Source organism: Callospermophilus lateralis, chromosome 13 (genome assembly GCF_048772815.1).
Source record: "Callospermophilus lateralis isolate mCalLat2 chromosome 13, mCalLat2.hap1, whole genome shotgun sequence".
NCBI lineage: Eukaryota > Metazoa > Chordata > Mammalia > Rodentia > Sciuridae > Callospermophilus > Callospermophilus lateralis.
Genome location: NC_135317.1, coordinates 86,920,239 through 86,943,033, shown reverse-complemented (window position 1 = coordinate 86,943,033; position 22,795 = coordinate 86,920,239). Strand labels below are relative to the sequence as shown.

The following is a 22,795-nucleotide window of genomic DNA, read 5'->3' as shown; positions in this document are numbered from 1 at the left end:
TGGGTGACTAGGATGGCAGAGAAGTGTATAAAAATGAAACTAAAAGGTCTAAAGGTGTAGCTCAGTGGTAGAGTGGTTGTCTACCATGCATTCACAAGACCCTGGGTTTGATTTTCAGCACTGGAGAAAGGGAGGGGGGGAGGGGGAGGAGAGGGGGAGGGGGAGGGGGTGGTGGAGGGAAGAAATCAGAGAACTGGAAGACCAAGTTTCTTGATAAGTCATCTCTATGGTTGCTGAATTACTGAGGAATGAGGAATGGTATAGAAGTGGAGGAAATGTAGGAATAAATGGGAGGTCTGTATAAATTAGGTCTTCAGAGGAGAGTAAAGGGAGGGTGGGCAGCATAATAAGATGGCATAGCTTCCTAAGACTGTGGGTTTTGAAAGCTTTTGGAGAAACAAATGATTGAAAAGAAGCAGTGTGGATCAAAAAGAACACTAGACTCATTTTCTGTCCCTGAGACAGCTGCCGAGAACATTTTTAGATAACTGTAGGAGCAAAGGAACATTCAAGGAAAAGGTGAGAGTATGAGTGGGTTTGTTGGTCATAGATCTGAAGTTCCAAAAGGCACAATGAGTGGGTGAGGGAGGGAGAGGAAAGGGTTAGTTACAATATGGAGCATATCAATGCTATCAATGCTGAATTCCTGAATAATTTCCGTTTTAGGTAGTGACTGACCTCTTCCAAAAGTTGATGGACATGGTGTTGGAGAACACAAATGTGCCTTCCTCAGCTATTAGATACAGGCATACTTCAAGAAATCACATGGAAAAACTGTGCTGTGCCACAGAATTGCATACACATTTGAAATGCTTGAACTTGTGTGTATCATACTTAAACGATCAACTCTTAGGTTATGGCACTTAAGGAGTGTCATAGGAGTCCTGCTTCTGTTTTAAGGGCATCAGCTTTTAGGTTAGACTAGACTTGGAAACTTCTCTCTTTACAAAGAAGATTTGGGTAAAACCTTAGTGAAAATTTCAGATAAGAGTAGAAAACAATTCTAGTAGCTGATTTTAGACATTCTTTCATATTGCAACGTAGGGGGCAAAACTTGTCCTTGAGAAACAGTGAAAGAGAACTCTTTATTTTTGAATCTGGATTCTAAGTGATTGTGTATGTAGAGCCTGTGTTAGTGCTCTTATACAAACAATTGACCATAAAAAGATACAGTAGCATGGGAAGCAAACAGCATGGAGCGGGGAAAAAACATGGACAGTAAAAGAAAGAATAGCAAGGGGTTAGGGCCTCATTAATTCTTTGTTTTTTTAAATTATAGATGGACAAAATACCTTTATTTTACTTATTTATTTCTATGTGGTGCTGAGGATCGAACCCAGTGCTCACACATGCAAGATGTGTGCCCTCCCACTGAGCCATAACCACAGCCTCATTAATTCTTAGCTAGGGAATTTAATATTAGAACCTCACTGTTCACTTAGAGTCTTTTTTTGGTGTGTATAATTATGCTAATGCATATATAGTGATCATATTTTAAATTTCAGTTCCAATAATGTTGATCAGTTGTTCTTAACTACTTTTTTTTTCTTCCTGAAGTTCCAAGACAAAGAATATCTCCTCATTCTATTAAATGTAGCTATCTGGATGTAATTTAACTTAGATGACAATTGCAGTCAAGATTCTGGAACTCAAAATGGGGAAGCCAGGTAAGCCATTCCATTTTTAGAATGTTGTTTTAATAAGGTTTATTCCTGTCTGGGTCTGCTGCATTTTACATATGCAATCACCAGCCTGGGAGTAGGAAGAGTTATTGCCATGACAACCAGGTCTGACTGACTTGCCTTTCAGGAATGGTGACGATTCAGCATGTTTGTAGATGATACATACCTGTGGTTCTCAATGACTTTCTAGAAGGTCATATGGTTTTGGCAAATGGTTCTAGTGGTGTAGAAAGATGGAGAAGAAAGAATGTGAGCTAAATTATAACAATGCCTCTCCCTAAGTCAGATATGTATCCTCAAGCAAGTCTCAATCTACTGAGACCTCAGTTTCTTTATACAATTATATGAAGCTATAGCTGAACTATATAGTCTTCAGGGTTGCTTATGGATCTGTTTCTCTGATTACATAGCTTATGTATGTATGGGTATACTGAGCAAGATAGTCTTCTCTACTTATATCATAATCCTGTCATCACTTTAAAGTATTTTGTATATTTTCTGTTTGTCTTTGTTTCAAAACTTCTTTATTTAAATCACAAAGGAACCCAACTTCTTAATTTTGTAATTTTTGATTTGGCTCATTCTCTACATTTTATTAAAAACAAATAATCCAAAACTCTTGCAGATTAAAAGTTATCATAAAGAAAGATGACTCTAAACAAGTTTTGAACAATTGTAACTTTATTGGGTCACAAATGTAATTTTTCAAGGGAATGGATTTGAATACCTCAGTTCATTTGATACATGTGTACATGGTTATTTTTTTCAAGAGAGAGAGAGTTTTTTTTAATATTTATTTTTTAGTTCTTGGTGGACACAACATCTTTATTCTTTTTTATTTTTTTGTGGTGCTGAGAATCGAACCTAGCGCCCCATGTATGCCAGGCGAGCGCGCTACTGCTTGAGACACATCCCCAGCCCCAAACATGGGTTTTTCTAAAAACATCAAAGCAAACACTTCAACCAGCAGTTGATTATTTTGATTATTGTGCACAACAGAAATATAAACCAAATCTGCATCATGAATTTGTTCTTTATTTTTCCTGGCTGTGTGTAGTAGCTGGCAATCCATTTTGGCTATCATTTATATAATAGCTAGTGAACGGCTGGTTTTTCTGTAACATAAAGCAATGTATCATAATGAATCATTTTGTCTGTTCATGTTCAAGTGCCCAGCTCTCCTATCACCTGAAAAAGCTAGTTATGATAGTGTGGTTTCAATTGTCAGAAGCCCTCTTTATTCTGGGAAAAAAAAAGATTGACCCACATTTAGATATTTTCCTATTCAGAGGACTTTGAGTACACTTTTATATAACAGAGCCATTGTTCTCTTGCAGTTTCTCCTCCCCACTTCTAATTAGGGTCCTAGGGTAATTAGAATCATCATTTCTTTAATATAAAGGCACACAGGACCAACCTGTTGCATGGGCTAGCTTCTTTTGGTCCATCTTTCTATTGTACCTTTTTCAGGTGCAGTTGACTTAGATGTGTCTTTTCACTTTGTCTTTCTTTTCTTTTCACCTTTATTTCCTACTCTTCTTTCTATTCCATGCCCTTCCCTTAATCTAACCTGTTTTCTCAGGTCTTCAAAAATTTCCCTTTCTTTCTCTTAAATGTTTCCAGACTTTCATCTGAATTCATGTGTTTATCTTTTCTCATTTTACCTATCAGGTCATGTCCTTATGGCCATGGTTCATCAGGCACAGGTGCAGGTACATGGTTCCCAGTGTTTAGAAGGGTTCCCTGCTTGATTTAATACCTGCTGTTGCCATCTTGAAATAAATTTGAACAAGAACCTTTGTGTTTTCATTTTTCCCTGCCCCCCTCCAATTATGTAGATGTAGTTATTTCTCTCCCCTTCAAGTTGGACAAGTATTTTGTATTTTAATTTGTTTAAAGTAATTTTCATTCATATTTTTTTCATTTATTACCTTTTGGAGGTACATCAGTCTGATTATTAATGTAATCCTTGTTAGGTCTGTTTATTTCTCACATCCTTCAGGAACATAGCTTTATAAAAAAAGTACAGTCGACTTTTTTTTTTTTTTTTTTTTTTTTTGCCACTCTACGGGAAAGGGAGCATGAGAATCAATGGAGATTAGAATTCACATAGGGAATGATCATTTTGGAGAGCATTGTATAGTTTTTCACCTCATGAGGTTAAATTTTCTTCCTTGTTTGTTCAGGTTAATTGGTTTGCTCTTCCTGAATACACAATAATTGGTGGGTTGGGGGAGGCTACTGGGTGGCAGAGGTAAGCTAACTGAGGTTAAATATCTCTGCTAATAAAGGAGATGGACTGTTGTAGTTTTGCTCTTAAATGTAAAAAAATCAATCATTTTTTAATTTTCACAGTTTTACTTGAGGAAATTAGTAGGGTTTAAAGACTTTTCTAAATATATTCAGATACCTTTTTTTGGTTTTCACAAACCAAAAGGCCTATTTGGCTGGTGACAGTCTGAGTCACTTTACCTTGTGATACTGTCTGTGAGGAAGCATTTAAATAGTAACACAGTCGATGTGCCCCAAGGTTAACCCACGTGTAAGCAACTCTTTAAATTTTTTTTTTTAATTTAAACAAACCTTTGTGTATCCCTTATTTGGAGCCAGGCAGTGTCCTAGGCACTTTAAAAATACAGTCTCATTTAATTCTGTGAGCTAGGACTATTAATTACTTCCATCCTATAACTGAAGCAGAAATAAATTATATAATTTTCCCAAAGACTCAGTTGTTCAGTTCTAAAGCAAAAATTTGAACCCAAGCTTTCCAATCAGTGAGCCTAGCATCTTTTTTTTTTTAAATTTTCTTTTTAGTTGTAGATGGACACCATGCCTTTATTTATTTATGTATATGTGGTTCTGAGGATTGAACCCAGTGCCTCACATGTGCAAGGCAAGTGCTCTGCCACTGAGCCACAATCCCATCCCTGAGCCTTGCATCTTATAACTTGCTGCTGTCCCAATGTGTCATCTGTTTAATTTTATCTGTCTAGTCCCTCACAGAGTTGGAAGCCTAGATGAGTGATGGAATAAATTGTTAGGATAGTAAAGGACTTTCCAGGTCTCTATTTCTATAACTTCTTTTCAGTGACAATATGTAATATCAATGTAAATGGATATGGAAACAGACAAACCCAGATACTAGAACTGCATGTGACTCTAAAGCAGAAATATCTGAGATTCCATCTTGAGCCTGGCTCAGATGAATACCTGACAGTATGTTCCTGGGAACTAACGTTCAAGAGATGCTTTACCAACTGTCACTGTCCCTTTTGGAAACTTGTGATCACAGCTGATGACAGTGCTAAGGCCTTTTATCTGCTGCCACACTTTTTCTTTTGGCTAGACATTACAGAGAGCAGAGTTAGATGGCCAATCAATGTGCTGCATCAGAATCAATAGATCTCAGTAAGCATTCCATTAGGCCCCAGAGCCTTTCCATTTCTCAGTTCTGTCTGGGCTCTGCACATTCTCTCATGAAAAAAGAGAGTTTGGGGATTATTTTCTCTACCTGTAGCTTCACATGGACAAATGAATCCCCTATTATTGTAGAAATCTAGTCAATAAAGCTGTCAGAAATTTTAAAACATTGACAGTAGGGCCAAGTTCAGTATACTTAACCTCTATAGTAAGTTCTGAGTGTGAGACATAAGAGGAAGAAATAATGTTTAGAAGAAAGTGCCTTAAAATAAATAAAAAAAGAAAATAGTTAAAAATGTTAGATGATGGAAGAGAATCCTAAACCTGAGGTTGTGATAACTGAATTTTGACTTGGTTCTGTTACTAAGGATCCTGGGCAGTTAATTAAATGTCTGCAAGATGAATGGATTTAACCTGGCAATTGTTAGTATCCATAACAGTCAGGAATGTTAATTTCTTTTACTTTAAAGAATTTTATTCCTTGAGTTCATTTCTATCCTGGGTGGACAGACACTCATGGAATTCACATGATTCCAACTGGTATAAGAAGTGGTATCAGGTTCTTGTTATTGTGACCTCTGCCCTTTTCTTTTACTAGCACTTGGCTTCTGTTTCCCTCTCCCCCCATTCAATAGCAAGTCAGAACCCATATGTCAGCTTTGCTCTTGTTATAGAACCTCGGAATTTTTTCTCTGATCTCTTTCTTCAGGAAACAGGCAAATAGGGCTCGAGTGGGTAGCTTTACCTCCTACATATCTTAATTTCTTTCTTAGAATCCTAGAAATAATGCTCACTCAAAATAACAGTTTCATACATGAGTTAGGGTAATGCTAGCAGTTATAATGGGTAAATGTCAGGCCTCAAGTGGGTTACACAAATTGGGTATTCTTGATTGACTCGTGGCTTTCCTTCAAGCAGCACTTCAGAAACCTAGCCTCCTTGTATCACGGGTCCTGCTATCTTCTCTGTGTACTTTTCAGGGCCACCATGTTTGTCTGTAGCATGCATTGGAAGGGGTTCATGATGAAGTGTCATGCATGGAAGCTTTGTGTGAGCCAGACCTGGAAATAGTGTACATTGGTTTGGTTTCTGGTCCATTGACTACATCCAAGGTAGCAGGGAAATGTAATGTAGTTCTTACATACAAACAAAAGGAAACTGGTTTGTTGTGTAGCCTGATGTTCTCGAAGTCTAGACTGCATCAGAATCACTTGGAAAGACTGAAGCTCCAGACTATTGGGTTCCTGTTCCAGGTCTAATTCTGTCTGTATTTCTCATCAGTTCCCAGGAAATGCTGATGCAGCTGATCCAGGGACAGCACTTTGAAAAACCACAGAGCTAATCACCCATGTCCTGTATTTCCTGAGGAATTCCAACCTTGAGGGAGAGAAGAAAAGAACAATTGATGGACAGGAGAATTTTAGCTTGTGGGGAGGTGAGGACTAGGGAGCAAAGGTGACTTGAATGTGGTCTTGACTCTACTAAGCTGTGGGGCGCTGCAAGTGACTTCATCTCTTTGTACCTGTTTTTCTGTCTGTGAAATGGGAATGATAAAATATCAGTTCCACCAAAAACAAGAGATTGTTGAGATCAGATGAGATATGTGTGGGGTGAAACACTTGTCTTAAAAGCAGATAGACACCTAGATTCCTCTTGAGGCAAGAATTGTCTTTTTTAAGAAAAATATCTTGACAATTTACTTGAGGGTGGGAAGGGAGCCTTAAAGGAGAAAAAAGAAGGTAAAACCACTCTGTAGAAGAGATGAACGGGGATTTAGAAGGAGAAAACACTCAGGAGAGAAGGGAAGAAAGCAAGTGAGGGAGGGCTGCTGATTGCCAAAGTGCTGTTTATAACAATAGCTAATGCTATTTCATTTCTTTGTGCTTCTGAATGTAAAACTTCTCTCTTCCCCCCAAATTTTGTAAAATTAGTAGTTTTGTCTGTGAGAATTGGTGAACAGAAAATGAGACTGGTTCAGTTCAGAGCTGAGACAGGAGGATGCCTGGGGTGGGAGAGCAGGAGTGAAAGTGAAGGCTGGAAGCAGGCACTAGAGCCACCTTTATCTGAAAACCTAAGCCTGAAAGTGTGGTTAACTCTCAACCCAGAATATCTCCTCTGAGTCTCAAAAGTTTACATAGCTGGCTGGGGGTGTAGAGAGTAGTAGAGTGCTTGCCTAGCATGTGTGAGGCCCTGGGTCTGATCCTAGTACACACACACACACACACACACACACGCATACACACACACTCAATATATGATTGATAATTTCTGTATATCCCAAAGGCATCTAAAATGATAAAATTCACAGTAGTATCATTAAATTACATTTTTTTTCAAAATTTTCCTTATTCATCCATGTATTGTTTATATTCTTACACTCCTAATTATACCTTTATCAAGCGTTTATGTCTTATTCTTTTAAGTTTAGGTGTGGCTGCATTTTCTTAAAGCTACAAAATTATCCAAACAGAACAGATTGAATTTCAAGGGTAGGAAGTTTTTCTAATAACAATTTATGGTCCAAGTATAATGTGATGAAGGAAGGTGATGTACACACAGGTTCCCAGCCTGAGTCTGCCAAAAGGATCGAAAATAGGAGTAAAAATTTCTGTCCCTAATCAGAAATGTTCTTAATTATTTCCAAAAAAATGCTGCATTGTATGTGTATTTTTTTCAATAAAAGAATGTGTAGAGATTTTACTCCAGGTAAGAATTTATTTCCTATGTATTTTCTTCTGAAATTATAAAAAGATGGGCCTCTTCCTTAATTTCTGAGAAGAATATTATAACATCTTTATTATCATGGTACAGTTTTTGAAAAAGTGTAAATTTTACATTTTCACCTTTGTTGTTTCCCCCCAAATCCTTGCCTTTTTGAGTATTTGCAAGCTTCTTCAAATGACAGGCACATCCACAATGCAAAGAATAATCTTTCTTTTGGGCTGTTCCTGGGGGTAATGATTAGTAGCATCTTCACTGAATATTTAGCTTCCTCAAAATTGCTTATCTGTGCTGTGGATCAGTGAAAAAATTTGAGTGAGCTGTCACTACTTTACATAATTAAGTTTGTCTTGCTAGAAAAAGAAAGTAACAAAGTATGGAGTGAAAGAAGCCTAAGGTTGGGCTTTTAAAATATTTTCTGTTCATGCTATTTTTTCCACTTAAAATAACCTGAAACAAAATCAAAATAGATGAGATTGAGGAGGGAATTTATGCAAAACAGTCAGGCTGACAGCTCACATTTTCCTGCAAAACTCTTAGGAATTTTCTTCCTGCAGACCCCTCCGCAGTCAATGATAAATAGTAAATGCTAAAAAGAAAACAATTTCCTATTGTTCAAAAGCTGACTGGTTTGGTATGTGGGTGAGGCAAAGGCGAGGATAAAGAGGGAGGTCCTATTGTAGAGAACAAATCAGAGGCACCAAAAGAATAGATAATTCATATCACTTTACATTAGTACAAAATCACAGCACCAGATTGGGGCTAGCCCCATTATTTTCCACTTAGAAAATACGTTCCCAAATTAGTGCCTAGATGGAATGGCCAATCACTTTGTAGGCATGCATGGATGAAAACACACTTTGTGGGCGGGACTTGTGACTCAGTGGTAGAGCAAGTGCGTAGGAGGCACTGGGTTCCATCCTCAGCACCACATAAAGATAAATAAAATAAGATAAAAGTATTGTGTCTATTTATAGCTAAAAAAAAAAAAAAAAAGAAAACACACTTTGTTGCTTAGCTGCATTTAATCCTTTATTTCCCTTTCTTTTGAGTGGGCTGGTGCACCCAATGGAATCCCCTCCCATGTATTTATTGAGCTTTCTGATGTATGCTAGTGTCTTTCTCTGGTTGGTGTAATAGGGAAAATTGTATTTGCTTATCTATTGCAAATGAAAATCACCTGGGGAATATAAAGAGCATTTTCAATTCTGCTACCATTGTTTCAGAAGCAATCAAATGCAGAGGAATGAAAGTCAAACATAGAGAAAAATGCTGATAGATTGGGCAATCTGCATGGCTCTCTGGGACCATCATTATTTCAGTGTTCAAGAGGAAAATGCACATTTGAAAGATGATAAATTCCATCACGTACAATCAATCATTCATCTCTGATAGCAACAATAATTGTGGAGGAGCTAGCATTCAGATATTATTAACTATCTAGTCATTGTATTATTTGTTTCAAACATACTAAATTCTTATGTAAGATTATGTGACCATCCCTGTCCCATTAGAATATGACTCTGGGATAATTTTCAGATATTGGTTCTCAGTGTCAATCACCTGTGAATGATGAGGTCAAAGTAAATAATGTGACTACTGAGAGCAAGATGCTTGGCCTTTGTCCTAGAACATTTTGTCCCTTTGTTCCAGATTTTAAAAATAGACTATCTGTCTGCATTTTATGCATGCATTTCTCCTTTATAATCTGAAGGTGATTTTATTAATACAGTAAATCTTGGTTGTCTGATACTTTAGGAAGATGCTTTTTCTGGGTAAACTAAAAGCCTGATATGGCTCTTCCTGATGTTCTTAAATATTTTATTAGCAGTGTCTCTTCCCCTCCCCCTTCCTATTCATAGACTCCTTCAGTTTAATGATATAAAGCAGGTGGTAGGATTGTCAAATCCGGGTTTCCATTAGAAACAACCCCTGAAAACCTGGTGTGTTTTCTCCCTAATTTTTTCCCATTAATAGATGTCTCAGGCTCCAAAGGCTCTTATAGCAGTTTGGAGAAGTGTATATCTTGTTTGAAGCCAATGTTCTGAGAATTTTAGAGCTATCAAGTCAGGTACTGTGGCTTTTACCCTTTTCTTAAAGCTTTTAGTTGTAGATTCTGGAATTCTCTTTTTCTTCCAAACTCTGTAAAGAGCTCAGACTTCAAGACCACCTCCCCTCCCACTTTCTTCTGGTGCTGGAAGTTGTATTGCCAGGAAGGGATGGGTTTGCCTTGCAGGGAAATGGAGCCGACTTGATGTTTGAGAAAAGGCCACTTAGTCGCTGACAACTTCTTTTATTAATTAGAAGAGGGTTCAGAAATTTTATCATTCTTATATTTAGTAACCCTTTCCACCAAATATAAATGAGGCTGACTATTCAGATTATTATTTAGTGCAGGAAATGAGGCTTACCTTTTTTTATTTTTTATTTTTGACAGGAGAGAAAGAGAAAGGAGAGATACTATAGGGTTTATGATGCTTGAGAATCTGCTGCTTTGGGATAGAAAGAGAATGTTAATAAGAATTAGAATAGAAGAGGGTCATTCCCTGCTCTATTTGAAGAGGCCTAAAAGCTCCTGTTGTCCCCACACCCCTTATAAACCTTTTATTGAAATATGATATACACACAGAAAAGGGTGCATGTCATAATTATGTAGCTTAATGCATTTCCACAAACTACCATGTAATCACCACTCAGGGCACAAAACAAACCAAGCAGCACCCAGAAGTGCTCCATGTATTTCCTTTCATTTATCTATCCCTCACTCCCAAGTGAGAATATTCTACCTTCTAGCAGCACAGATTTTTTTGCCTGTTTTTTTGTCATTTAATATAATATAAACACAAAAATAATATATGTATATATTACATAGTATATATATATACATATATATATACTATATAGTGTAAATAGTATACATTAATATACTAATAATACTGGTTTATATCATCTTAAATAACAATCATATATTTTGTTAACTATAAATGGAATAACATAGAATACAGTGTATGAGTATGAGCTCTTTTCAGCTGTGTGTCTATGAGAATCTTCCATGTCATTGCATGTAGTTTAGATCACTCATTCACCCACCACATTTTAACTATCTTAATTGAATTTTCTATTCGTGAACTACCATTTTCTTAGAGAGCTGAGAGTGGTTAAGAGCATATCAGGAACTAGGAAGTCTATGTGGAAAGTACAGCTCTTCTATTTATTATTAGATCACACAGGGCAAGTTACTCGAGCTTTCGTTGCTTCAATATCCTAACCTGTAAAGTGGGGATAATAATGTCTTCCTTCTGGAGCTAGTCACTAATTGAAAAGTGCCTGCATATGGACAGCATCATGAAAATGTAAGCTATTATTGGTTCTGTATGTGGCACTGAAGTTCCTTCCTTCCATGTTATTTTAGGCTCTGAGCACAGAATGGGATAGTGCAGTGTGCTAACTTACCAAAAGTAGGGAAGGTGTGACTTGCAGAACTAGAAGGGTTTGTTTGATGTCATTTGTTCTTGGTTTCCTCTCCACTAATCTTAGAGCTAAGTATTTACATCTAATTTTCAAAAGTTTATTTTAAATTAAAAACCCTACATACTGGAAAGCTAATAAATAATATCGTGTATAGTGGAGACAATTTAATTTGCTACAACAGCTATATTTTTTTCACAAAATGAGACAGGAAAGTATTAGCTGTAACAAACTACATAATTTTACTTTAATCCACTGTCTCGGTCCCTTATATACTGTCAGTGCTGACAGCATTTTATGGGAATGGCAATGTGGATAATCAAAAGTGACCAAAGCCTTTTCCACCTTCCCTTTCCTTCCTCACCTCCACTTATCTTCCCTTACTCTCCTCTCCCATCTCATCTCCCACTTTCTTATACCCAGATCCAGGAAGACCAGAAACAACGGTGCAATACTGTTTATCTGTGAAAAATAATGCACTAATAAATCCTAAATTATGTTTTTTCTCTTTTCTTCCCATCTCAATATTTCTCCAGCCAGCATCAGACTTAGGATATACAGTCTCACAGACTTGAAACATGTTTTGTGGAAAATGCAATTCTTTTTATAAGAAAGACATTAGAATGTCTTTATAAATGTCTACTAAAATACATAAATATTTTATTATTTAAATTGAGTTTTACATTTCCCTAGTATATAGCTTGCGTTTTGTTATTTTGAGCAATGTCAGTCTATAAAAACCTCCAGTTCTAAATGCCATCAGGTGCTGTGATTTTCTGAGAAAGTGGTTTGAGAAAGTTCAACAAAAATTGCACTGGTATTGCCTATTGCTTTAGTAAAAAAAAAAAAATCCAATTTCTCATTTTCATTGGTATATAATGTGTGAAAATAGAATTTCTAGAAGACAGAGGACACAGATATTATAAAGTCTTAAGGGGAGCTATCTTATGGAGAGATTCTTGGCTGGCTTCTCACATATAAAATTACAAACAATGTTTGATAGTTTATCTTGAAATAAAGAAGACTATATATTTCTATCAAAGTAAATAACTCTATTGGCCTCATTAGCTACTATGCTCCGAGGAAGCAAGTATGTGTATAGAAGTGATACTAGTAAACTCAGTTTGAAATAAGTTTATCTATAAAATAGAAATTTTAAATACTGGAATAAGTCAACTTCTATAGATATCAACACTGGAGGTGTGGGTAAAGGAGAGAGTAACCTCACTGCATTGTAATGTAATGGTATTGAAGCCCCATGATTGTAGCCAGGATCCTCCTGAGTATTTCAAGATGGAATTTTATTAATGATATTAAAAAACATTTTTGGTTTATCTACTTTTGTCTTTGTTTTACACACTTATCTTATTATCCATCCTTTTAAGATTCCCTCCAGACTATGTTTGTGAATGTGAGTCAGGATGGATAAACAATGCATGGCCTTTCTGTACTAGTCTGTCAACCCAGAGGGAATTATTGCTGAAACTATTTCAGAGGATTAGTAAGGTGAATATCTTGGTCCATTCTGTGCCACTAACAGAATACCTGAGACTGGATAGTTTATAAAGAACGTATTTGTTTCTTACAATTCTGGAGGTAGAGGAGTCCAAGATCCATGTGTGGGCAGTTTTACCGCTGGGTCAGGGTCTGGTCTCTGCCTTGAAGATGGTGCCTTAGATGCTGTATCCTACTTCTGAAAGCTCATTTCCAGAGGCATTAAACCCACCTATTTGTGAGGGGGCATCTCTCATGACTTAATCACATTTTAAAGGCCCCACCTCTCAAGACTGTTACATTAACAGTTACATTTCAGCATGAATATTGGAGAGGCCAAACATTCAAACCATAGCAGTGATCCTAGTCCATGTGGGATAGTCAGTTTTAGCATTAAGAGCCCCGTGTCTTAGAAAGTCCCCCAGTCAGGCAAACTGGGATGTTGGTTACCCTGTGGAGAGCTTCTTATCCCTAGATATCTCTATCACTACTCTGTCACAGAATCCTAAATGAATCCTTTGGACTGTTTTCAGGAGTTCTATTGTTAAAAATGCACCAAGATAACACATTAATATCAGTCTTCACCCATTTTTTATAGTGAAAGTCTATTTATCAGACATGTAGCATCCACTTAAGTAAGTGGGCTGAGCCATGTCTGAAGAGTAATTACTGATAGTGGAAGGAAAAGGACAGGACCAACCATTTGTTAAGCACTTACTATATCTAAGGAATCTGTGGGGCTCTTAATAGAGACAGCTCAGAGAGAGGAAACCAGGCCTCTGGAGGTATGAGATTGGGTTAGGAGGTGAGAGATGAGGAGCAGCTCTAGAAGAAAGGTGTTACAGGTTCAACCCCTGATCTGAAATGTTTGGGGCCAGAAGTGTTTCAGACTTTCAGATTTTTTTTAAAAAATATATGCATATACATATGAAGAGATCTTGTAGGTAAGACCCAAGTCTAACATTAAATTTATTCGTGTTTCCCATTTACTTTATACATATAGCATTAAGTTAATTTAGCACAATATTTTAAATTAATTTTGTGCATGAAACAAAGTTGCATGCTGTGGAATTTTCCATTTGTGGCCTCAGGTCAGTGCTCAAAAAGTTTCAGATCTGGAGCATTTTGGATTTTGGAGTTTGGGATTTTTGGAGTTTGGATATACACCTGTACTTTACCTGGGTGGAGAAATTAGACTTGGGGACAAACCACAGACTGGCTCTTGAATCCTAATTATGCATTTTTCTAACAATGTAATATAAAACTTTCCTCATAGGGGTTGTTGTGAAAATTACATAACATATCATGTGAAAAATACTTAGGATACTGCCTCCTTCTTAGTAAGAACTACATAAATTTGATTCCACTACTCCTGTTGTTGTTGTTGTTACTGTATTTGTTTTTTTTTTTTTTTCAGGGACACCCTGCTTGGAAAGCATCTTTCTCTTATTTATCCTCACTTTCAAGGGCTTATTATTCCTTTCTTTTTGACATGTAGGTAGGCTATTTGATGTGTTTGCTGGAAATCACAGGTTTCTTGTTTATCTGTGCATATGGATGTATAAATAGAAAAGAAACCAATAAAAAGAAAAAAGATGGTCATAGTAGTCAACTTTTCATTGTTGTGATTGAGATACCTGACAAGCACAGCAGAGAGGAGAAAACATTGAATTTGGCCAAGATTTCAGAGTCTATGAGATTTCTCAATCTATGGTCAGCTAAGTCTATCACTCTGGACCACAGGTGAAGCAGAACCTCATGATGGATGGATGTGGCAGAGGAAAGGTTCTCAGTTCATGGCAGCTAGGAGTGGGGGGGAGAAGGAGGGAGGGAGGGAGGGAGAGAGAGATAGGGAAACGGACACACACACACACACACACACACACACACACACACAATTTAAATCCCAAAGGAATGATCCCAGTGACCTACCCCCTCCAGCCACACTACCTGGCTATAGTTATCACACAATATAGTAGTCTTTTCAAATCACTAATTCATCTAATGGATTAATCCACTGATTAGGTTATAGTGCTCAATGTTGTCATTTCACCCATGAACATTCCTGCATTGTCTAACATGAACTTTCAGGAGACACCTCATATCCAAACCCTAACAATGATCTGAACTTTGCTTATAAAATCACAGTCATAGGAGCATTGTTTTTCTTCTGTGCCTCTTCTTAGTTCAGTTCTATTAGGGTTCTTCCAGTTATCAATTCAGAGTCTTCAATTTTTATGTGATTTAGCTCACACTTAAGGGACTATATAAATGCAAAATAACGAAAAAAGGAGAACGATTCTGGGACTTCCAGATCTGTTCTATCAAAAGAACTGCAGATAATTCTTCATTTTCCTCCACATAACTCTGCCTGAACATTATTTATGATAGTGGCAAAATAGTAGACACAGAATGAGAATTCATTCTGCTAAGGCATTTCAGTTATTCATAGGTGAACTGACGGCCTAAGCTATCATCAAATTTCACTAGCAACATTCCAACGATATAGTCATATAAAATTGGAATTGGAATGAAATGTAACTTCACATGTATTTGTGAATTTAAAAGGAAAAAAAATACCATTTCCCCCTATTGGTGTCAATTTAAAGTATACTTTTCTATTTTCTACATAGGTGCCTACTGAAGATAGGCACCAGTATTAGTGGCAATTGTGGCACTTTCTAAATATGTATATCCTTATGTAAGTATTATATGTTACATGTAAACACTGAAAGGACCTTTAAACACTCGACATAATGTAAAGAACAGAAAATCACAGATTGTCCAATTTGTAAGGCATAGGAAAGAATGCACATGTTGGATGAGTCGCATCTGTGTTTTAATTTCAGTTTTCTTTCTGCTATATAGTGCTATTTTTCTTTTTTATAATTTTGGATTAACACATATTTGTTTCTCTTTTTAGAATATAGCTAGATAATTTGATATGTACATAAAATGTGTAATGATCATATCAGGGTGTTTAAGAAAAATTTCAGCAAATTATATTGACTAGGGTTCTAAGAACAGAGGGAAGAAATGGAAGAGTGCTTTCCAGGATGCCAAATGAGACCCGATAGTTTTAATAATTTTAAAATGCTAGTAAAATAAAGATATAACCAATATTGTCAGGAAGAGCATAGAGAGGTGGAGCAAAGACAGATGTGTAGAATATATCCACAAAGACAGATGTGTAGAATATATCCACAATGCCTAATCATCAACCTTTTTTTTAAAAATTATTAAACCCTAGAAAATTCTAAGGAAATGATGCATTACTAATTGTTTACCTGTAGAGAACACTGTACTTTTATTTTCCTTCATAAAGTAAAGGAGTAAAAACAGAGGTTAAGCTCCATTTGTTTCTGATTTCTAACCACATTTAGTTAAAATTTTTCTCAATATGAGATTGCATATGGGTACAATATATACTCACCAATGTCAAAATCAATAGGCTACCAACACCAAAATTAATGTATTATTTGTTAAAAATTCAGTTTTTTGGCCATCCCTCAAACTTACCAAATTACAATCTCTGAGGAATGTATTCTAAGGTTATCTTTTTAATAATCTCCCCAGATGATTCTGAAGCACCACAATGTTTGGGAACCATATCTATGCTTGACTCTTTCACCTTGATTAATGGTTTGATATTGTAGATAAAGTAAAAGAGGTCTATGCATTCCCTCGGTTTTAGTGTTATTTGTACTATTTTCTTTGCAGGTGATTTTTAGTTCTATTGTTATGTTGAAATGCAGAATCTGAAAAAACTTACCAAAGAAATTTCTTAGAATATAAAAGGTTAACTCTCTAAGGTATGGGTCTGTGAGGCAATTCTTTTGCATAAACCTATGTGATTTAAGTAAAGGACAGTATTTCTGTTAAAATTCTGTAGAACAAACTGCTGCTTCAGAATGGAATAATAATGTCATTAAGTAGGATTTGGCAGGCTTTTTTTTTTTTTTTTTTTTTTTTTGGTAAAGGCTCAGATAGTACATATTTTAGGATTTGCAAGCCATCTCATTGCAGCTACTTCACTCCAAAGTTGTGGTGTGAACACAGTCACAGATACATGGACAATGCATAAATGAATGAGCATGACTGTCTTCCAAATGTGATAATAGAAGCAAATGTGACTCCATTTTGTTTTATGACTTCATCCTATAAAATAACCATGCCAAGTAGAAGGGTCATGACTGGGGCAAGATGTTCTTTTCCTTTTGCTATAGAAACCTTTAAGAACACGAAACTACCTAATGGGGCATTATTTCTGTAACTAGGGTAACGGGGCTCTGTTTCTATAACTGGGGTGACTGGGCTAAATGTGATTGGTTAGGCTTCCCGCCGCTTGACTGCATTCTCTTGCTTCTGTAACCTGGCTTGCTTGCATTGACTAGACCCCCGAACATCCCTTTTGCGGTTTTCAGGTGTATAAGGAGCACCCTTGCAATTGTTCAGGGCTGGTCAGGGGAACAGCTTTATGTTCTGGTCAGCCGCCACTGGTGCACTTCAATAGAGGCTTGATTCGATTATACGTGAGTGGTCTGGAAGTCAGTTATGAAACCCTGGGATGAAGCTTTAACTATAACACAATAAAATTTTATTTACAAAAACTTTATTTACAGACTGTATTTGCACCGTGGTTTATAATATGCTGATCCTTTTCCATAGAAAACATTCAGTATGTGATTCGATTAATATTTAAAATAAAACCCCACAAATATGGAATATTTATAATCTATATTTATGAGAAAATTGATAAAATAAAGTACAAAATATGGATGTAGTTTTTCCTTTACTGTCTGTTCTATTTTCTTTGCATTCTATTTGTGATACAGTGGCCTTTTTGGGAACTAACCAAAGTGTGGGATAGTTTTTAAGTGTGGCCACAAATTGTCCTCTCATTAGGAAGTTAAGTCTGTTTTCACGGCCCTTTCAGTTGGGCCCTGTGGTTTTCTCCATCCAATAGAAAGCAGCAGAAAGGGGTGTTGTGTGGTTAACCCTAGTCCGCAAGAGGGCTGTGACTTCCAATCTCACTCTGATAATCCATGTAGAGAGAGATCCCAGCTGCCTCACCCAGCCTGGCTATCTTAATTAAGGCCCAGCATATGAGTCTACCCAGCTGAGAACAAATTAAGCCCAATTATCAGGTCACAGAATTTTGTTTTAAGCCACTATGTTTTAGCATTTTTGTCATGTAACAATAGATAAATGATATAAATAGGTGTAAGGTCATGAGCTGAGAGTTAAAAGGGGAGTGTGTGTTTGAGTTTCAGTAGAAATATGGAATGGGCAGTACGAGATGGCACATTTCAGAGTTTTCTTGAAAGGATAGGGAAATAGAGTAAGATCCCTGGAGAATTCCAGGAGTTCACTTATGGTGAAGGAACTCAATGTGGTTTATGAACTTGGAAGCCAGTTACCTGGGCATGTATGTATAGCTATCAGGTATATACAGGTAAGAAGCAATTGTGCTTGAATGAACCACAGGCGATGGTGTTTTAGCAGGTGAGCATGATGAAGGGAGAGAAAGGAAAGTATGGTTTGATTATAGTCAGTGAAGCAATTAAAATATCAAACTATATAGAATGGAAACTGAGGATATGTTGACTATGAGAGACCCTGAAGGATCAATGGATTGTTGTTCCCTGTGAACAAGGTATTAGAGAAGGTGAGTGGAAAGGATGGGAACTGGTTGCCAAAGACTGCAGGACTTAAAATGGAAATCATGGAGAGGACCATAGTTTTCTAATTTTGCTGATTTCCTTTCCCAGAATGCCCTCCTTCCCCATGTTTCTATAGGGAAAGTAGACCAGATGCAGTGGCCATTTTGTTTTTAGGCTCAAAGGTCCGGTGTGGTGGTTTTGTAGCTCTTGTGATCTCAGCTGCTGGCGTATTTCCCTGCTGGGCAGCAGCAGCCGGGGCCTGCTACTGTCCCACCTCTGGATCCTCCTGCAGCTTCTCCAACCTGGTGTTCAGGTGTGTGTGTTTTTTGCTGCCTGCAGGACTCCTGCTTCCTTCAAGTCAGAGACAGTGAGAAGCTCATGGGGGTTCCTGACTGTCCTCAGGGGTTCTAACTTGTCCCTTGCTTTTCTCTGCTTATATCCAGGTTCCCTTTCTAACCAGCTGCCCTGGGGACTTCATGCTTTCTCATCTGACACAAGGACAACAACCTGACAAGAGTGAGTAACCAACTCCCTTGAGTATGCGTGGTCCAATCCCTGATTTGTCATTTTGTGGTTTTGTTTCTTTGACTCAACTCCGACAGGGAGGGAATACAGTCTGTTACTGGTATTGGTAAGCTCTAGGGGATGAACACGCGTGTCAGTGGACAGGGAAGAGTAAATAATAAGCTCACTGGGAGAGAGATGGTCAAGGAACTGAAATGACAGGGAGTTGCTAGGATAATCTTTGTGTATACTGAGCTTGCCAAGAATTTTGACCAAAATAGTATTGGAGAGAATGATATTGAACCCAGAAGCTGAACCTGGGGATGAAGGGGGTTTTGCTAAAAGGCTATATTATAACTAAAAGGAGCTATAGTAGTTCTCTGGGCTGATAATGTAGTTCTGTCTGATGGCACAAACTTTCAAGGGGAGGTTGAAGGGAATGATGGAAGGAAGGGGTGCAGTATGGCATTGGGTAAAATAGGCACAAATGAAGATGGAGGAAACCTAGGCAGGATGTGACTGGAACTGTACACATGTTGCTAAGTCCCACAGCTCCTTTGTGTGAAGTTCCTTTTTTCTTCTAGCACACAGCACTTTTCTGACCAGACTGTGTTGTGACCCAAGACCTTAGATATTGATCTGGTGACCAGGAGGAACATTTGGATCAACTGTGGGGAAGTGAATCTAGTTAATTAGAGGAAGTGTGCTGATAGGTATTAGTTGTAGCCTCAACACCAGCTGCATCTGGTGACAGGCATATGCCACCCTCTTAAGGATTGGGCCTAGCTAGGTGTGGTTACATACCCCAGCGGCTCAGGAGGCTAAGGCAGGAGGATTGCAAGTTCAAAGTCATCCTCAGCAATTTAGTGAGGCCTTCTGTAACTCAGAGAGACCCTGTCTCTAAATAAAACTCAAAAAAGGACTGGAGATGTGACTCAGTGGTTAAGTGCCCCTGGATTTACTCTCCAGTACCGGAAAAAAGAGGGGTCTAGTGTGAAATTCCACAGGGCTCTCCTGGCCTCTGAGCTCTTTTGGGTTAGCTGAGGACCCTGTGACTGTTATATCTGTTTTCCCTCTGCACTACCCTGTTTCCCAGTTCCTCGTAGGCACAAATCCTGAGAGCACTCCCCAGTAAATGTGCATGTACACTGAAGCCTTAAAGTCTGTTTACTAGGAAAGGCATCAATAATTCCCTCTTCTAGAAACACTCCTTCCTGTTTCTAGGGTGCCACATTTTCTTAGGTTCTGCCCTGCCTCATTAACTTTTCTTTATCAGTTATATCATGGGTTTTTCTTTTCTCTCAGGTTTGTAAATGTTCACATTTTTTTCCCTCTACATTCATTTTGAGATGATATCCTTATTCAAGATTTTAAGTATTATAGATTTTCACAAAATGGACTGAAAGAACTTGGATTGCTATGTCAAGGATAGGAGTCTACTTTCGAGGTTAGTTGTCATAAATTTTAAGATGAGACCAGTTAACTTGATTATATAACTTCTCCTCCTAGCCGTATTCAGTTGATCATAAGTAGGCATTTACTCATTCATTTAATATTGGTTTGGTTTCTTCCTTGTCAGGCATTTCTCTAAGCAAACAAGAGAACAAAATAGACCCAAACCCTTATCCTTGTGGGGTTGCTAATCTGGTAGTCACATCCCATTTCTCATAGGTCCTTATTGACAACTGGGTAACACTGAAATTCTCTGATCTGTAGTTTCTTATTCTATTGATTGGAAAGAAAAATGACTATCTTGAAAAGTATGTTGTGAAGATCAAATGAGACAATAAAGTGTTTAGAATCTTACGCAAGGTAGGGATTCAATAAATAGTTCTGACTTATGTCAGAGATAGCATGATATATGTATATATATGTGTGTATATATTTAGTCTTGGATTTAGTTGCAGCTAACAACTATGGGATTTCAAATGTCCTTTAACCCAAGATATCTATTTTACAGCATTAATAAAAGAGATGAGTTCATTCTATCGATAAATATTTAATGAGACTATTTTGTGTTGTGCACTCAGTAACAGACAATGCAAATTTTTCATTTTTCTTTTGCTGCAGGTGAAATGATTATTAAATAGACTTTGTACCTTACAGCATGCTAAACAAAAATACACATTTCAACATTTGCTTGCTTCTGCATCAGTCCTTGATCAGCCAGTTATGTTGAAAGTCTTTCTTCCTTACCCGCCCCCAAAGTTTCCACAACTTGTACCTCCATTTTCAGCTGACCCTAATCCTCCCCTCCCACCAGAGACTAGATTCTTAGAAGTTAACATATTGCTTTCCTTTTTAAATTTTTAAATAATGTACAGGCAGTTGCACATTTCCTGTGTCTTTGACACTAACTAGCATTTTGCACCTCTCTGCCCTGGCATTAATCTTTCAGCTTTGCCTGTGTCTCCCAACCCGGTTTCCTTCTGGGGATGAATTCTTCATAGTTTCTTCTCAGTGCAGTTCTCTTGTTCAGTATGATCCCTCCACTTGTGCCTTGATTCTGTCCTTGTCCTGTTTCTTCTTCATGCCTCACCAGCATTGTCTCTAACTTTCCCAACACCTGCCTTCCAGCCAGTACCCTGTGTTTCACTTGAGTGTTTTCCTCAGTGTTGGTCATGTTCTTTCTTCTCCTCTTCTCCCTCCATTTTCTCCATCTTCCTTCCATCCTGCCTCACTTCCTCTTTGATTTTGTTTTAATTTTTGCTTTTTATTCGGGCTGCTGTATTTTTAGAGGGATAAGAAAGAATGAGAGGTGGAGGAGAAGGAGTCTTGGGTCTCTATCCTTGAGCTTAATTGTTTTATTTATCTTTGTCCTTTCTTATATTCTCATGGGTGTGCATCCCCAGCTTCCCCCTCACTATGTGAAAAGAAACTCATCTAAGGTCCCCAAAGACTGCCTTGTTGCTATAGGCAGAGGTCCTTTCTCCTGAAAATCTTGCTGCACTTTGAGTAGTTCATCTAAAACATTCTTTATGTCCTATACCTCTTTTCATCTGTTTTCTTCCTGCTCTAAACTATAATCCAACTACTGATAACCTTGACCTATAGTTCAAATTTGCATATTAACATTCCAGTCTAAAAACAGTACGATGATTTTTTTTGTTTGTTTGTTTCCACCTCATTGTTCCTGGGTTAGTCTTTAGTGAGACTACATAAAGCACATGGCTGAAATCTCTACTAGATTTTGTAGCTCTGTGTGATGTTACTTGATGCTGAATTAATCATTTATGCCACAGCAAAATGCCACATCAGCATTGAGATAGGGAGGGGTCAGGGTGGAAGCAGAAAAGGATCAAATCCAAAGCTTTCCTTTCTCCATTGCTTTCTTTCCTGTCTTGTAGTTGGTTCCACTCTCTTCTTCTGAAATACAAAGAGAAAATAAGGAAGAAAGATCAGTAGAAAGATGGACTCATACGCAGCTGTAGGAGTTTCTCAACTTCTCAGCTACAGCAATATGGAAAGATGATAAACAACTCTTCCACATTTTCCTTCTCAGTGTGCTATCTCAGTCCTTCGTGCGTTCTTTCTCTATTTTAGTGTTGGTCACTTGTTTTCTAAGGGTTTGCTGGCCCAGAAATCTTCTCCCATGGAGAAAAATATGAATTGGTCTACTTTGTTCTCTTCAAGTGAAATTAGTGACTGAAACTGAAAGCTGTATTTGCCAGCTGCTGGATGAAAAACAGACTTTAAAATGCTGATTGTCTAATTTCCATAAGTAATTGGAAATACCTGAGATAGCTCCTTGTGGTTGTATACTAGATAGTCTTGTGAAATCTACATAGGGTCCCTAAAAGGTAGGCTTACCTTCAGAAGAGAAGAGCTGTGTGCAAACTATGT

At 37.6% G+C, this 22,795-nt stretch overlaps 1 pseudogene; it reads left to right on the top strand.

Moving 5' to 3' along the window:
- Positions 1–3,370: 3,370 nt before the first annotated feature.
- Positions 3,371–22,795, top strand: part of LOC143412124 (large ribosomal subunit protein uL5-like) — a 50,148-nt pseudogene continuing 30,723 nt past the window's right edge.